Source organism: Equus caballus, chromosome 27 (assembly GCF_041296265.1).
Source record: "Equus caballus isolate H_3958 breed thoroughbred chromosome 27, TB-T2T, whole genome shotgun sequence".
NCBI classification, from domain to species: domain Eukaryota; kingdom Metazoa; phylum Chordata; class Mammalia; order Perissodactyla; family Equidae; genus Equus; species Equus caballus.
Genome location: NC_091710.1, coordinates 19,517,062 through 19,522,765, shown reverse-complemented (window position 1 = coordinate 19,522,765; position 5,704 = coordinate 19,517,062). Strand labels below are relative to the sequence as shown.

Sequence of the window (5,704 nt, the reverse complement as noted above, 5' to 3'; positions counted from 1 at the left end):
TCTAAGTGCACATTAGATGAGTGACGACAAATGCCTGCTCCTGTGGACCAGCACACCAATCAAGGCAGAACACGTCCATTAGCCCAAGAGTTTGCCCGTGCCTCCTCTAGTCACTCTCCTTTTCATAGGCAGTCACTATTCTGAAGTCTATCACCATAGGTTATTTTTGGCTGTTCTTCAAATGGAATCATTTAGACGTGTACTCTTTCGTGCCTGCCTTATTTTACTCAGTATGTGTTTAGGACTGAGCCGGGTGCTCCCCTCTCCCATATTAATGCCAACTTCCTTCTGCTTCTCAGAGCCATCTCTACTTACAAAGCCAAAGTGCCGTATTCAAACAAGATCAGATATTCTACCCAATTGAAAACTGATTAAAATTGGTCTTTTAACTACAGATTAATGACTATATTAAAGACGTACAGTCGAGATAATCTGGTACCACAAAATCAGGCTGAGGGGCAGCTAATTATTAGAGCAGAAGGTTATAATTTTCTATGTTTCTGTAGAACATAACACAATGATGAAATAAAGTAGGCTGCATGAATAAGGCTGCTGGGCAAATCGTACTAAGTCATTTTGTCTTTGGTATATATTTAAAATAGCTTGTCTATATATAGACTTTAACCTGAGAATTATTATATGAATGTGTGTACCCACTTGTAGATTTTTCTTTCTTTTTTTATAACTAGAATTTATTTTTCTGCTGAGGAAGAGTTGCCCTGAGCTAACATCTGTTGCCAATCTTCCTCTTTTTTGTATGTGAGCCACTGCCACAGCATGGCCACTGACAAGTGGTGTAGGTCTGCACCCGGGAACCAAACCCAGGCCACTGAAGTGGAACATGATAAATTTAACCACTAGGCCACTGGGGCAGGCCTGGGTTTTATTTTTCTTAATAGATCATTGCGGCTGGGGGAACCACTGATCATTGTAGAAATGTAATTAATTAATAATCAGTAATTTTACCTTATCTTAAAATAATCATGCCAAGGATGGCAAATTCTAGGCACTGAGGCCACAACTCCTCCCATTCCATACAGGAGACAGACATCAATAATCCGTCACACCACTCTGAGCCAGGGCTGCCTGAGAAGCCTTCTCAACCAGTGAGCTGTCATGCACGGTAGGAAGACAGCGCTTCTCAACCAGCTACTCCAAGCAGCTGCCATCCATTTGCTGGAGTTGGCACAAGAGTGGAAATGTATTGAACAATGATTCAAATTATTTCTTAAAGAACATGCTATTCATAATAATGTGTGGAGGTGCAGAATGCTACTTTATTAAAATATTATAGTGTAAGAGTATAGAAGAAAAAGCAGGGTTTTTGGAGTCTAAGAGCCCTGGGCATGAATCCCAGCTCTGTATTTAATTTACCCTGGGGCTTTAGCGAACCATATCTCTTCTTCAAAAGAGGAACGATTATTGTTATCTTACTGAGTTTTTGTAAAAAATAAAAATAATTTTTTAAAGTGCTGGGCACATAACAAGGGTACGTTAAGTGCTGCCCCTTCTTCTTACCACAGTGGAAAGAGCACAGGTGTTGAACCAGGCAGACCTAAATTCCAATCCTGCCTCTGCTCCTTTAGTGTGACTCCAGAGAAGTTTTTTACTCTCTCTTAGTCTGTTTCCTCATAGGCAAAAATGGATAACAGTAACTGCATTGATGGGTTGTTTTCTAAGAATCAGTGTTAATATATGGAAATTGCCTAGAAGTCAGTTAAAACTTGACCAGCGATAACTTTTACTTTTCTTTTAACTTCGCTGTTGCTTTAGTCTTCCCTTCTCCTTCCCAAAAAACCACGGAAAAGAATTGAGAGAATATGCGTCAAACTTGAGGAAGTGAGGGCGAGGCGCAGGGAGCAGAGCTTGGACCGCTTGCGTTATCTGCAGTGGGTCTTTCTGTACAGTGTGACTTTCCCGGCTCTTGATTTATACCTGAAATTAAAAAGCAATATAATAGCGAGCGGCTTCAGCATCAGGGCAGAGAGAGCTCCTCCCTTAGCCTCTCCCCACTAAGATACAAAGAAAAGGACACTCATAAGCCAACAGAGGACATCCACACAACACAACAGACGTCTGAGAGACCCACGCAACCATATGTCTGAAGGTGAGGTGTCCCAGCGGGCCGCAGTGCAAGGAGGTCAGGGGATCTCCTCTCCCTCCCAGACGGCAGCGACCTAGGGTGTGGGTCTGCACCCGGCTCTGGGAGGAGAGGGGGAAAGGGCAGCCCTCCCGACGGACGCCGTCACTCTCGGAGCTGCCCGCGATCCTCTGGGAACGCTCCAGACCAAGGAGGCAGAGCGATCGCGGGGGCGTCTTCACCAGCCAAGCAGCGCAGGGGCAGACGGCGGGTGCAGAGCAGGAGCGGCCCTGGGATCACACACGTGAAAGGAAGCGCCCCTCCGCCTGCGTGGCGCGCGAGCTCGGCCAGTGGGCCAGAGCGAGGGACCCCGCCAGGGCACCTGTGTGCCTACGTGCGCAAAGTGGCGGCGGCCGGCGCGCAAACACAGACAGGCCCTGTCAGCACAGCTTCCGAAGGACAGGAACAGCTGCCAGGGATCCAGCGGGCTCATAATACACAGCTCCTGCCCCCCACCCCTCTGGAAGAAGAACATTCCAGTTGGGGGCAGCAGATGGAATCTGCTACCACATACTATGAATATGCCACGGCACAAATCCACCCCGTCAAAGAATATGAAAACTACAGCCTCTCAACACTGACCCTATGCAGACCACAGGATGCTGCTACCAAAACCCTGGCAACTCCTTCCTCTGAAATCTGTATATCACTTCAACACACTGATGCTCTTGCCAGAAAGGCTTCCATGCTATGCCTGCTTCCTCCCATACCTCTGTTTCACATAGAAGTCTCCTGCAGGTTCATCTGAAGGTACAGTCTGAGTCCATCCCTGTATTATCGCTGCAAGGGAGGATAAGAAATTGAGTTCCAGCTTCTATCTGGGAGAGACAGCGCTCATATAACATGGGTATTCTAAAGATGCTGAGTGGGCACAATATGAAAAAATTATACTAAAATATATCATATATGATTAAGAGTAATTTTATACCTTTATTTTAAATATTTGCCACTTACTTTTTTTGTCTTATTGCGTTAACCAGAAGTATCAAGCAATGTTTAATAATTCTTGTGAGGGAAGGCATTATTCTTCAATTCAGGGCATATTTACTGAGTGTCAGCTATGTGCCAAGCACTGTTTTGGACTAGGGATCATCAGTGACCCAAATAGGAAAAAATCCCTACCACCACGAAACTTTTCATGAGGGGCTGAGGGGGATTATAAGTAAAATAAATGAGTAAATTATATATCCCTGTATATTAAAAGGAAAAGAGGTTATAGAAAATAATAAAGCAGGAATGCTAGAGTAGGATGGAACGTGTGCAATTCTAGAAAGGACGGCTGGTGTTGGCCTTGCTGAGAGAGTGACATCTGAGCAGACTTGAAGGAGACGGGGGTGAGCCAGGGGAACATCTGGAAGAACGTTCCAGACAGAAAGAAGAGTCAATTCAAAGGCCCCAAGGCAAGAGTGTGTTTAATGAACTGCAAGAAGGCCAGTGTGGTTGGAGCGGAGTATGGAATGGAGAAAGTTGTAGGAGGAAAGTTGCCAAAGAGGTAAGAGGGCCCAGCACATGAAAGACCACATCCTCCGTGTGCAGAAGCGCATAGAGCATTATAAGAATATGGCTTTTACTCGGAGTGAAATGTGTAGCCATTGAAATTTCTTTCCTTCTGTCTTGCATGGGCCACTCGGACTGCTGTGTTGAGACTAGACTGTGAGAAGGAAAAAGTGGAAGCAAGGAGATCATTTTGGAGGTTGTTGCAAATATCTAGGCCTGCTGTGCTGGCGGCTTGAACTTGAACCGGGGTGACAGTAGTGGGGGTAGTCAGAAATGGTCAGATTCTAAGTAAGCGCAAGGATGACAAGACCTGCAGAAGATTGGATCTGAGGGTATGAGAGAAAGGGAGGCGTCAAGGGTGACCCTAAGGCATTTAGTGAGAGCAGCTGGATGGATGGAGTTGCCATTAACTGAGATGGGAAGACCATGGGAAGAACAGCTTTGGAAAGAGGAAAAGATCAGGAGTCTAGTTTTGAACATGTTATGTGAGAGACATGTTACGTGTGAGACATGTTACATGTGTTGAACATGTTACATGTTACGTGTCTATAGGAGGCATCCAAGTAGAGATGTCCAGAGGCGGATGGAAATATGAGTTAGAGTTTGAGGGGTGGGGTGTAGGCTAGAGATATAAATGTGGCACTAAGAACATATTGATGGAATTTAAAGCTATGAGACTACACAGACTATCAAATAAATGTACAGAAGAGAGTAGAAAATAGGTCAAGGGCTGAGCCCAAATGAGACTCTAACGTTAAGAATGTCAGGGAGAAATGAAGGAGCCAGCAAAGAAGACAGAGAAGGAAAGGGCAGTGAGCGGTCATGCAAGGTAGGAAGACAGCACTTCCTGGAAGCCAAGTGAAGAAAATGTTTCTTTATTTTAATTATAATGGCTTTCGTAATTCACCCTTTGATAGGATGCTTATTCTTGGTTTTTGATAATCTGTATTACTTTTATATATTTTTCTTCTGTTCCTGTTTTACTTAGAGTTTTTATTTGAAGTAGCCACTGAATTTTATAAAGTGCCTTTTTAGAATATGTCAATATGGTTTATTTCCTATAGTTTATTGATGAAATAATTTTCATGTTGATAATGTCCTAATATTAGCATTCTGGAATAAACCTTTCCTCGTCATAATTTTTAAATTATTTTAATAAGCGATTACATTTGTTTGTCTATTTTATTTATAATTTTTGTACCTACATCCTTAAGTCAATTTGCTATAGTTTTTTATTTTCACTTTTTATTCGATTTTGATATTAAGTTAATTTTTAGCTTTTAAAATGAATTGGGAGCTTCCTTTTTTATGAACTGAAATAATCTGAACAATGTTGGAATTATTATTGCAAAGCCAACTGAGTCAGGTGCCTCCAATTTTGGGGAGGATTATTTGTTTTTATGTCTTCTTGAGTCAATTTCATTAATTTATATCTTCCTATAAAATCTTTCATTTCCTCTAGGCTTCTATTTATATTGCCAGAGAGTAGTATGTAACAGTTTCTCTTATCTTATTTGGATCTGTGGGCATATCTTTTCTCTTTCTTAATGTCGATATGTTTGTATTTGCTTTTTCTCTTTTTTCGCCAATCGGTCTTTATTGGAGTTATCTACTTATACAGGTAATAGAGATTTTAATTCTATTGTCCCTTCTACTATTTTTGTTTTCTTTATTTTTAATTATTTTAAGCTTTTATCTTTTTAATTGCCTATACCTGTTGTCTTAATGTTTATTTTCAGGTTTTTCCCCGATTTTCTCAAGAGGCATACTTATTTTAAGGATTCCTTTATAAAGCAGCAGATATAAATCTGAGTCCACAACTCAGGCATGTAAGAAATATAACTATTTTTTAAAGGAGTCAATTTAATTTCTTTATACTGTTCCTATCCCTACCATGACAGCAGAAGCTTAATCTCTGTTAATTTGGGGTCTTTCTTTTCCCTGAGCTGTCTAGATTCTGAAAGTCTTAGAGTTGGTGAGCACGTGGCTCTCAGTGGAATCTTGCCTTGCAGGCATCATGGGTGTAGATTCCAGATTGACTGTCACTACATCTCAGCATGTTGGAGA

At 42.0% G+C, this 5,704-nt stretch overlaps 1 long non-coding RNA gene across 1 annotated transcript; it reads right to left on the bottom strand.

Annotated features, from left to right (window-relative positions):
• Positions 1-1,713: 1,713 nt before the first annotated feature.
• LOC138921088 (uncharacterized) lies at positions 1,714-2,920 on the bottom strand. The gene is made up of 2 exons (XR_011433348.1): positions 2,851-2,920; positions 1,714-1,935 (listed from the first exon to the last, which is right to left on the bottom strand). It is a non-coding gene; the product is annotated as an uncharacterized lncRNA (long non-coding RNA).
• Positions 2,921-5,704: the final 2,784 nt, after the last annotated feature.